This window comes from Lolium rigidum, chromosome 2 (assembly GCF_022539505.1).
Source record: "Lolium rigidum isolate FL_2022 chromosome 2, APGP_CSIRO_Lrig_0.1, whole genome shotgun sequence".
Classification (NCBI taxonomy): Eukaryota; Viridiplantae; Streptophyta; class Magnoliopsida; order Poales; family Poaceae; genus Lolium; species Lolium rigidum.
In genome coordinates, this window is record NC_061509.1 from 74,398,801 (window position 1) to 74,411,604 (window position 12,804).

Below are 12,804 nucleotides of genomic sequence, written 5' to 3' on the forward strand. Positions count from 1 at the left end.
TGCTAGAGTAATCGTACTAATACATGTCTATAAGATTATTCCCATGTATTAGCCAAATAGGCATAATGGTGTATCAATGGAACAAGAAGGTAAAGGAGACCCCCCACTTCAACAAAAATGAAGAAAGGCTTTTCAGCCTCAGGCCGGTCTTTGGTCCGGTTGGACCGACCCTAGCACCGGATGGCCCGGCGCCGACAGGCCCCAGGACCGGTGCCAGCCGGGCACCATCCAGTAAGGTCTCCACCTTCGCCCGGTGCTGGCCCGGCGCACGGTCCGGTTTAGACCGGCCGGTCCGGTCTCACGCCCGGTCGCGCCGACCTGAGGATCGGCCTCCCCGGCGCGTGTCGGATCCTGCACCGGTGACTTCCGAGGGTATGTACTATAAGCCCTCGATCCACCTCGGTCACGGCCCGGCGCCCAGACCGGTTTGGACCGGATGGTCCGGCCTACGGCCCGGTTGGACCGGCCCTTGCGCCGGATGGGCCAGCCCCAGGCCCGGCTGACCAGCTCCCTCGATTGTTTGCTGAACTGGACAAGTTACAACGGCTGGATTTCAAGGGACCATATAAATACCCCTTCACCTACCTCAGAACACTTAGGCACTACATTACAAACTGTTCTTGAGCTCTCTCTCTCATACTCCATTGATAGAAACACCAAAAGCCTCAGATCTCCCTCCTACTCCACTCAAACTTGAATCCCTCCGGGGAAAAGATAGAGGAGACCTAGATCTAATAGTTCCACCAAGACAAATCTTGTTCCCCCTTGTATTCATCGAGATACCTGCTCTCTAGGGTTCCTTGGAAACCTAGGTGGGCAAAAGAGGTCCGGAAGCATCCGGGCTGTGGATTTGCTCCTGACAAGATTGTGAAGGTTTGGAGGCTACCTCAAAGTCTACCACAAGTAAGAAGAGTTATTCCTTCGTGGGATAGGCTCAGGAGAAGAAGGTGAGCCTTCATGGCGTTGGAGAATCCTTGATGGGACCCCCACCTCTCCAAACATGACGTACCTTCTTGCAAAGGAAGGGAACACAGGAATAAACCTTCGTCTCCGCGTGCTATCGGTTATTTATAACTGAACTCTTACTTGTGATATATCTGCCTTGAGAGCCTTCGTGCTCGAGTTACTTGTATCATCATATAGGGTGCCTCACCTAGTTTGCATTAGGCTCACCTTTATATTCCACAAAGCCTAATATTGTAAAGAAAGAATTAAAATTTGTAGAAACCTATTCACCCCCCTCTAGGTTTACCATCTCCGAACTTTCAAAAGTGCTCCCGACGAAGTGGGTCGACTCCGAGTTTCTCTCCCACCAAAGCCTCAGTGGCGACTTTGACATGCTGGTGCGGAATGCCGGCATGGAGGTATTTGCGTCTCTGAACCAGGACACCTACAAGCGTGCCACCCTGGAGTTCCTCTTGACCTTCCATGACGACCTCGCCCTCCTAGGCCGCCAAACCACTGTAACAATTTGGTTGAACAATGAACCTCATGTCCTTACTTTCGATGAATTTTGCGGTTTCTTCGGGTTCTCCACTAATGGAGAGCTTGATACTACTGAGGAGGTTGTCCAAGAGGTGCAACATGCCTGGCAACAAATTTCTATACACAAGAACACAAACTACATGCGGAAGAAGACTGCCACCATCTAGAACCCTGCCATCTGCTACTTCACCACCTTCTTGGTGAACTCTATTTTTGGCAAGGGATACATCGGGGTCATGGATAGCCCCGAGATGTGTGTCATCTGCAACGCCCTTTACCCCAACATGGAGCACATGGTGAACCTCGGCGCCCTTCTTATTCAGCACTTCCGCCGACAGAGATCGGCAAACTTAGGTGATATTCGTTGCGGTGGATTAGTTACCCAAATTGCTTATTCCCGCAACCTTGTGATGGCCTCGGGCAATGTTGTTGTGGGGATTAAGCATTTTGATACTAACCATATGGATAGTACAAAGTTCTTGTGTGTGTATAGGTTGAACAATCAACTTCGTGCCTATCAATTTTTTTTAAAGCTAACGGTCACTTGTTCCAAGAGTCACTTGCTCCAAGAGTTGCTTCTTTTTCTTTTGCCTTTGGTATTCCAGGAAAGGAACACTTGGGTGCTTTCACTGGAGGAGTTCCACACTTTGAGGGTGGCGGCTGGGCGAGATCTAGCCCTTGAAAGAAATGCTGCTTGGGAGCAGCAAAATGACCAAGCTGGAGATGATGACCGGCAATGGGGAGAACATGGTGGGATGACTACGGTCAGGACCACCAATTCCTGCAGCACCAATACCAGCAGACGCAGCAGCCCTACATGCAGCCATAGGCGGGATACGACTATGACCCGATGGAGGAGTACGACACCTTGGTTGGTCACGTCGGTGACGTGGGGAGCATGTTACATGATGTGAATGCCAACGTGTTGTCTCTCACCTAGATCTTCAACGAGTTCTCCACCAGCTTCCAGACCTACTACCCGTACCTGCCGCCGCACGGTGGTGCTGGCGGGCAATGATCCAAGTTAGGCTAAACACCTAAGCTTGGGGAGGTTTAAATCCTCCACCTTTGCATTCATATTTCAGTTTATTCTTTTCGTTTATTTCTTTTCTTGTCATTTGCATGTTTACTTCTTGTTTTGCATTTATAATTGAAAACAAAAAAAATAGTTAAAATTTCCTCTATTTGCATCTTGTGAAACTCTCTTTACTTTTTATTTGGATTTTTTGTAAGTTATTCGCTTCCAGTGACCTCGTGATGGGAATGGAAGGGAGGAAGACTCGGGTACAAAGTAAGCAAGCAAGACGAGGTACCATTTCTCATCTTCACTCTCCTTGTAATCCCATTCGTGATCATATCATTATTTGCTTGGTTGCACTATAGTCTCGCTCCCCATTTAGCTCGCTATCATATAAATTTCGTTCCCATGCTAGTGTCACCCTTTTGGTTTTGTTTCACAATCATTGAAGGAGGTATGAAAAACAAACGCAATTTGATTCATGCATGTCTTTTTAATAACAAGAACAAGCATGTCTTGATGACTTTGGTGTCATATGTGTGTCTTAAGGTTTTAATCTTAGTAGTGCTCAACCACATATCTTGATGAATTGATTTGATAACACTTTTTGAAAAGACTTGTTCGAAGGAATGGATACTTTGCAGTGTGTGAGTTGAATACCAAATTTGTGCTTTTACTTTCAGCAATAAAAAATTTACATATCCAACAAAGTTTAGCAAATTATATCCATGCCCATGAGACTAACAACTCCGCTGGCCAATGAATGATCTGCAGACAAAGAGTCCCGATATTCGCTTATTTTGAGTTGAAGGCATGGGGAGCATGCTAGATGCTGCCCGTGGGCAAAAAAATTAGATTCATGGGGATGGATATAACCGCAGTTTTACAATTATCAGTAAGCACGTATGCAATTCATTCAAGTTTCCATCAAAGTTTTGCATGTGATCATCACCAATGGGTAGAAGATCTTGAAAAACAATGAAAAGATTGGGTGTTAGAAGGTCATGATTCTTGATGTGGAGGTCAATGATTTGCTCTAAGTTTAATTCTCTTTTTTACTTACACATTCACACCCTTAATTTGACCAAATCATTGATTGCTTAAAATATCTATTTACTCTCAGTAAGAAGAGATACACCGAATCAATGCATTCACGAGCCTAGCCAAACTCTTGACACTATCCATGGGTTTCGAATTTATTTTGATTAGCAAAACTACACGTAGTTAGGACGCGACATTAGGTGCAACCATTTGAATATCTTATGATCGTGTTTGACGTTGCAAGGTTTTTGAAGATGAAGTTGATATCACTTCGAACTTGTGAGCTCTTCTACTCAAGTTTATTTCTCACTATTATTCTTTTATCACTTTGTCAGTCGAGGGTGAGTAACAGCTAAACTTGGGGATGTTGATAGCTCCAAATTTTGATGCTTTTACTGTGGATTCTTCACCATCTATCACTTGGCTTCATTGGGTATTCATTGGGTTTTCATTGGATTTTGTGTTTCAACTAATGTTAATATCGCAATCTAGGTGAAACCTTGTTTTGAATTCTGTATTTTAGGAAACCATCATTTATGGAGGATCCAAAGACATTTATGAGTTGATTGCAACGAAATAAGAAGATTTCCTTTAGAGGCCAATTCCATCCTGACACAACAGGGTGTTTAGCAGGCAGCCATACGGGCGGGGCCGGCCATACCACCCGCATGTACTGTGCGCCGCGACCTTCCTCATATCAACACAAGCCTCTTTCTTGAAGGGACAACAAAAGAAATGCAACGCAGCAACCACCATTCCCTCCAGAATAGAGGAGATCAGATCCGAAGAAGGAGAAGACCATCATCGACTCCCGCGAAGATCAACCCCCTCAAGATCATCCACTCATACATCAGATCCCACTTTTACTGAGAGAGAGAGAGAGAGAGAGAGAGATTCATACTTGTAAGATTAGGGATTGGAACCTCTATTCAATCCCGGTTTGAATTTGATTTGATCTTCAACTATTGTGGCTTGCTATGGGTAATATCGAGATGAACTTCATTTACATTGCTATAATATTATAGTGCTATTCTCCTCTAATGTGTGAGTAGATCCCATTGGCGTGGGAGATGTAGGGGATTGGCGAGATGTGTCGTGCCTATTTTATTCCATATATTTGTGAATTTATGATTAATATGATTATGTATGAGAATGAATGTCTATGTGCACCTAATGCTGTTATCTAATTTAAGGGCCCATGTAACATGATCTCAAGAACTCATAGACATGAACTTGTTTGCTGGTGAATCGGCGACCCCCCGAGTGACACGACCAATATCAAAGAGGATCTAGCAATACTAGAGGAATCAAAAGGAACCACCAAACTTAAATCTTTGATCTGATTTAACCACCTTAATAGATGCGATGACCATGTCTTTGGTAACATGCAGAAGGATCATTGGAGAAAGATAAATCTACTTTTCTCTTTTGGGTTGCTTGCCTTCTCAAATATAAATAGGAAGGATCATATTCACTTATCACATTTATTCAACCAGGAACATTCACTATCACCATGAACTGAATCTCCTTGCGCGTACCTTTCCATATACAGAAACCATTTACTTCTTAATAGTCGTTTACATTTATGCACTTTACTTTATTGCACTTTCAACACTTCAAATTTCCTTATTCATATTCACCATTTTCCATTTCAATCCTTGCAGTCAATTCACTTTGTGACACCTTGGGTGCGACAGAAAAACCGCAGATAAACATCCTCCTACGCTCCTCTTTGGGACACGATATAAAAACTGGAAATAATACTTCCACAAAAACATGCATAAATGACCCTGTGTTCTCGTAGGCCATCAGTAAACCGGATTGGTTTCCTGCAACTGACTCTGACCTGGTCAGATGGTGGACCTCGACATATGGCTAGGGAGCGGCACAAACAGGACCTTTGGACTGTGATCATTCTTGTCTTCTAGTGTATATGGAGGCACCGAAACGATGTGGTGTCCAATGCCACCAGTTCGTCCATCCTGACGATCAAGATGAAGATCAAGGAGGAGTTCGTGTGGTGGCGCCTAGCTAGGCTCTTTCGTACGGATAATTTTGGCTTCCCAGATCTGGTGGAGTTGTGGTGGTAGTTAGGAGAGAAAGCTTATTCATGGCGAGATGCCACCCCATGTTGGTAGCATACTATCCGCTTGCGGTGTTGTCTTGGGATTCTTTGCCCTTTCTTCTATATATATATAATACACCTTCTAGGGTGTATTCTCGAAAAAATGCTTGGCACCAACTTGATGGCCATCACCTGATGGCAGCCGACACGTCCTAGAGGAAGCCTCCAATCTAGACCTCAAATAGAGAGACAAAGGGGGGTGGATCAGTGGATGTGTGGTTGGAGCGGACGGAGCAGGTGAGCAGATAAGGTAAGTGAGGTCATGAGGTAACAAGGCGGAGAGGGGATACGATCATTTGAATCGAATGGTTGGTTGTGCGTCGCACCCGAGATAGAGTTGTGCGTCACCTCTCCTTATCTTTTTTTTCCTTCATTGATTAAGTAGGAGTAAACATAGGTGACAGAGCAGCTAGGTCCCCACACTAAGATTTGTCCCATCACATATATCAACTATAAAAAAAAAGCATATAAAGGCCCATCCCTACTTAGGCTAGCCCCACCCTATCAAAATGAGCTAGATCCGCCTACATATATAGCAGGCGAGGGAAAAAAGGTAAAAAAAATGGTTACATCACACAATAAACAATCACATCATTCCATTCACACGACCAAGTCACAAGAATTGCACTAATGCATCTATAACTAAACATTTTTTAGTTGCTACTTTATTCTTTAGCACCGAGCAATACTATGCAATGAGGATTCACAAATTTCTAGCGTGTGTAACCTGTCAAAACCCTTGACACATAGCAGCATAGAGGCACGGATAAAGTGGCGTCCCAAAGACTGAAAATATATTTGATTCAATCATAGTTTCCATATTGCAGCTTCACTTGGCAGCGTGTCGGGTTCCATTCTAAGCTTTGCCAGTGCACAGTAGGATTATAGCATCATGTTACTGACTGGCAACAAAGTACTTCTTGTTAGGATCTGCTTCATCCCATGTCTCCCATGTTCCCTGCTTCAATTTGATATTGTCCTTAGTCATTTAGGGCCATCTGATGAAGATCCAACGAGGGAGATTGAAAAGGCAAACTTTCCATCCAAGTACGCTATAATAGTTAAATTAAGACTCGGTACTAAGTAGTTCTCTGATGTAATAATGGTACTTATAGTCAAGGTTCGTGGTCGTTATATAAGGCCGGAGAGAGGGTCGTCGGGTGGTTCAAAATATATGAACAAAACCCTAGTTCTTCTTCCTATTTCCTTTATCTTGCCTGCAAATTATTTCCAATTTATGTACTTTCCCGCTCAATTCCTTGTCAAGATCTAGTTGTGGATGTTCCTTCTTCCGTAGGATCTTGACACTCTGCCGATTGTTCAAAGGGCTTCAACTGTGAAAGTTGTACCTAGATAAGAGCGATTTCTGATGGAAAATCTGAAGTTAACAGTATCAATGTATGAGATCACACGCATTTGTTGCCCTGATCCTATGTGCGAAACTTGTTACATTCAAAAAGGATTAATCCGGACCCTATTCACTACGATGCTCATATAAGGGGTACGTAATGCGGAAACCACAAGGGTAGCTCGAGGTACACGTTGCTCATTTAATTTTTTTTTGAAAACAAAATTTTAAAACTTCAAAAAATTCTGAAATTAAATGTACATGTAGATAAAATTGTGATCTACAAAGGTGGAAATTTTTGACTGAAAATACCTTATATTCGGAGCTGTACAAAAATGACAAATTCTGATATGAAGTGAACAATGTCGGATTTCAAAATCTCAAAATCTGTCCAATTTTGTCATTTTTGTGCAGCCCAGAATATTAGGTATCTCAAGTTCAAATTTTACAAATTGGTATATCCCATCATTGTCTACATCTAGATTTTTTGTTAGATTTTTTTAAAACTTTAAAATTCCATTTTCAAATTTTGCAAAAAAAAAGGAGCTACATGTAGCTCGTGCTAGAAAAGTTCACTCTAACGTAACATGTCAAAACAAGCTCAGTACACCCTGATCTAGCGAACAAAATTGACGGAAGCAAAGCATGTGACACGTACGACATGCTACAGAAAAGACTACACTATATTCAAAAGCACATAAATGATGCTCTCTCTATTTTATATTAGTTGTTGCAGATTCGTATGTATCTATACAAAAAAAAATTGTGTTTAGATACATTTAAACCAGCGATGAGCGGACATTGGTCTTCTCAAGGTACATGTCACTTGCATCATCGATGTCGTTCTCCAAGTACGGCTCGGCGTTAGTGATGGGTTCTCCCATTTACATGTCACGAGCGAACCATGGAGAGGTGTAGGTAGAGGCTGAGGGACAGAGGGAGCCGTTGCTAGAAGGCGGGAGGGAGGAAGTAGATTTATGTCTTTGTGCGGCACGGCGATCTTAGGAAGATCAGGAATGAAAACATTAATAGTGTGACTATTAGGGCATATCCTCGTATCTCAATCGCAACCCATATTGAAACTCATTTAATAGCATAAATCATGAAGCAATCCAACGGTCCAGCTAGTTACAACCCGTGTATGACTAGCACGAATCACAATCACGAGGCAATCCAATGGCCCGAACATTTTTTCTCTTAGTTGCAACCCTATTTGTACCTAGAAAAACTCAGTTGCAACTCATGCTAGCTCAAGTCATTGTGCAACCCTATGGTTTAGATGTCGACTCAAAATCTAACTCCCATTCGATTGAGAATTAACAAAACAAAAATTAATTAGTAAAAGACTCTCAAAACAAGAAAGATTACGGTAACTAAGGAGAAGGATTTTAAGAGCGACCGTGCTCTACACAAATCGAAACTCGTACAACAAAATTATGATCTTTCTTGAAGTCCCTCGCCTCCCTTGCACGGCACAAGTCCAAGCCACTGTATCTACTGCCCCATAGCTCGGCTGCACGGAGACTAGAAGTAAGACCATCTCCAATGGCGACACACAAATAGGTTTTTATTTGCCGGTATTCGTGATCACCGAAAGCGAGGCCCAACCATGTTCCACAGATATGTCTGTTTTTCCTTATTCCTGGCATAAATTTTGGATGGGTGTGACATCCTACCCTAGGTCTCAATAGGATTGGCAGGATATTCATATCAACAAGTTGCAGTTTTTTTTTCCCGGAAGCTTATCTCCAAAAAACTCTGAGGTTAAGCATGCTTGGCCCTGAGTAATTTGAAGATGGGTGACTAACCAGGAAGTCTTTCTGGGGTGCACACAAATGAGCACAAAGATCGCATAAAAGACATGTGTGTGCCAAGAGGGGAAGTTCCTGGCTTGGGGTTGATCGACGAGGACGTCGATCTTCTGAAGGGGGATGAGTGTGACATCCTAGCTTAGGCCTCAATATGATTGATATGATACTCATATCAAAAGTTACCAAAAAAAATCTGCAAGCACATCTCCAAAACATTCTGAGGTTAAGAGGTCTTGGCCAGGAGCAAATTGAGGATGGGTGGGTGCGCAGGAGTGAGGATGAAGTGTGCAGAAAAGACATATGTTGGTATGTGGGGACATTCTAGAGATCCTAGAGAGTTGCTAGGGGTAAGAGGCCCGAGGCCAGAGTGGTTCGGGGTGTTGAAAGGACGAGATGTCGCCTAGATGGGGGTGAATAGGCGTTTTAATAACTATTACGGATTTGGCTTGTAAGAATGTGGAATTAAACTAACGTTTATTTTACAAGCACAAAACCTAAATATGCTAGGCTCAACTAAGTGCAACAACAACTACAACAACAACTGAAGCAAAGCAAGATAGGCACAAGATACATGTAACACAAGTGATAGCAAGATATAAGTACATCAAGCACGATGGCTTTCACAAGGAAAGTAAACTCGGGTATATAGATAACTGAGGCACGCGGAGACGAAGATGTAATGGTGTGTTCCTCTACACAAGGTAAGGTACGTCACGTTGGAGAGATGTGGGCTACCACGAAGGTCTCCCGAACGCCGCGAAGGCTCACCTTATTCTCCAAGTCAATACCAAGAAGGACAAAGGCCTTTCCCTTATGGCTAGATTTTTCTCCACTCCAGAGACGGCAAGCTCCACAAGCACTTCACAAGCTCCACGAAAAAGAAGCCCGGGCCTCTTCACAATCTTCCTTGAAGAGGTCACCGGAGCACCAACCGCCAAGCCAACTAGAAGGGCCCCCTCCAAGAGTAACAAGCTCACGATCTCTCACTCGAACGAATCGTAATGGAGAGCTCAACACTTATGCAAGGATGCAAAAGCAAGAACACCAAAGGTGGTCAAATTCTTCACACTCCAATTCCACCAAAGAGACAAATGCTATGGAGGAACTAGAGAGGAAGAACAAAGGAGGAAATCAACAAATCACTCCAAGATCTAGATCCCAAGATTTCCCCTCACTTAGAGGAGGAATTGATTGGTGGAGATTGTAAATCTAGATCTCTTCTTTCAAATCCCTCAAGAAGATGCAAGAATCATGGGAGGGATAGAGAGGAAGCAAGCTTTTGAGGTTCAACAATGGAGTATGAGAGAGAGAGAGCAAATAGTGTGGTTGACCTTACCTCCTCAAGGAGGAAGAATGACTATTTATAGTCCAAGGGGGGAAATTAGCCGTTTGGGGAATTCCCGCGACCAGTGCCGGCGGTAAAACCGGCACCGCAAGTTCACACGCCATAATGGTCCGGCGAGCAAACCGGCTGACCGAAACCAACGCCGAAAATCACCAGGCCGGATCGGTTCTGAAACTGGCACATCGGTTCCCTCGCCGGAACTAGACCCGCTCACCTGAACGAAACCGGTTTTGCAAGAACAGTGTACTGGAACGTGTTCCGGCAAAACCGGAACCATTTCGGTTTGTCGAGATATTCCGCCAGGAGAGCCGGCACCACCAGTTTCAATGCTGAAATCGCCAGAACCCCTCAAACACCCAGTTTTGTCAAAAGAACTTAACTTTCACAAATATTGAGACTCCTCACAGAATATTTTATATGATTTAAGAGAGAGAGCATCCCAATGTCAGGAAACGGTAAAGGCGTCCAAACTTGAAAACGGCAATAGAAGATGCATGCGGATTCCATTTTCGATGAACTTGGGCTTATTGAAAAGCTAGCAACAAATTCAAGAACCTCACACAGAGAAATACCAAGAAGTAACAAGAATAGGGATGCAAAGGATTGATCTCCCTAAGACGATGCGATCAAGTAACTCAACCGAAAGCCCCATCTTTATAGTGCGGCTATCTATCCTAGAGACCAGTAAAAGAAAAACCTAGCTAGGCCATACATTTGCCTTGCGCATCCTCCTTGATCTTGATGACAACGCTTCAAGCTCCACTTAAGCCGGAATGTTTCACTTGATCGTTGTTGCTTCGTGAAGACTCACAACCTCACATGTCTTCGATATGCTCATCTTGAACGTGCCCTTCTCAACCTTGATGCATTCCCATGGCAAAATATCTTGTATCTCTTCATGCTCTTCATTTCTCATTCTTGATCATATCATATTCTTCTCTTCAAATCGATGATCTTGATGCCAATATACCAAAGGTATATCATTATATTCATGGCATCCATACTTGAATCTAACACATGGAATACAAGCAAGATCTATGGGTATAAACATAATGAAAACATTAGGATTTTCGTTAGTTACCAAAAACACACTTAGGGGCAATGTACCCTTACAAGTGTTACATTTGCGGTGGTACAGGCAACGCGCGAACAGGTCACCAGTGACATGCAAGTCAATGAAACAATTTCTATTCATTAATTTTTTGGGGGTTGGCTATATGTTTTCATTACATTCTAAACATAACTAGGCTAAACGGGCGCATGGTTTCATCAACGTAGTTCAGAGCTTCCTTATCCATCGTCACCCCTTGGCTGCAACGGGCGCATGGTTTCATTGGCGCGGCGCATCCTCTCGTGGTGGTCTGCCTCCTAATGGACCGGGTGTAGGTCATGGTCTATCGTTGCTCCGCCGCATGTTGCGTCGCCTCGTGAGCTGTGATTGTCGTTGCTTCGGCATCGATAGACACCTCGACTTCGACGGCCCGAGGCCAGCCGTGCCACTCCGACGCCACCAACACGGCGATGAAGCGAGCATGTCTGTGGGCCGCCTCTTCCACCTCCAGCACGATGTGGAGGTCGGCCTACTGGCGTGTGGCCTCTATCGGCGCCTGTTCGACGATCTATTCGGCCATCCGATAGGAGTCCAGCTCTTCCCAGGCGTGGCACTCTGCTGCCATGAACTAGCCGCCGTGCTCCTCCAAGGTCGCCATCTGGTGGGATAGCTCGACGATGTTAGAGTCAATGTACTCGTTCGAGGCTTCGAGGGTTCGTTGTCGCGCACTGTAGAAGGACTTGAGGAGCGATGTAGAAGGACTTGAGGAGGGTGCGTTGCTCCTTGGTGGTCGGCGCGCTCAGGTTGTCCTAGCCGCCATCAGAGTAGCCCCGATCCTCGCTACTTGTGGTGGGGCTAGGAGAGAACCTCTTCAGCGCAACCTCGCTAATCTAGGCCGAAGTGACGAGGGCGATCAAACATGGCTACAGTTGTGTGGCCTAGCCGAGTCCCTTGGTGGCCACGATTTATAGGCACGGTTGCCTGGATGGGGAAATGCGTGCCCGGGCTGGAAAACATAATGGAAAATGGCGGTGAAATGGGGGCCACATCGGGAGAGCTTGGCGGGAAACAGCGAGTGCAGCTAAGACACAGTGACGGCACCATGAAACTCTGGCTAGCAGCAGCAGCCACCATTAGCTTCTGTTTACGCTTCGGCTTCAGCACGGACAGCTGGCCTCACAAAATGCAGGATGCCATTGGGGCGCTCGTGACCACAAACTGACCCACAGGCACCGCATACAAAGCAAAACGAACAGATATTGTGTCTCGGTCCATGATAGAGGTGGCCTAACCTGTAGCAGTACAAGACTAAATGCAAAACTGCAACTAAAAATAAATCAGAAGCCAGTATGCGCCCTACAGGAAACTAAAACTTACCGAGTCACGCAGCACAAGCAGTACCTAAACAGCAGGCTGCGCCATAGATAACAAGAACAGCTACTGCGCGAGATTTAGGTTGGGTCGGTTATGGCTGGAACTTTGTCAGTTTAGCACCGTCATACCCAAATCATAAAAACGCTCCTACTATATATAAAAACGCCAAAACCAAGGATAGTATGCAGTTTTGACAAGAAATCCTC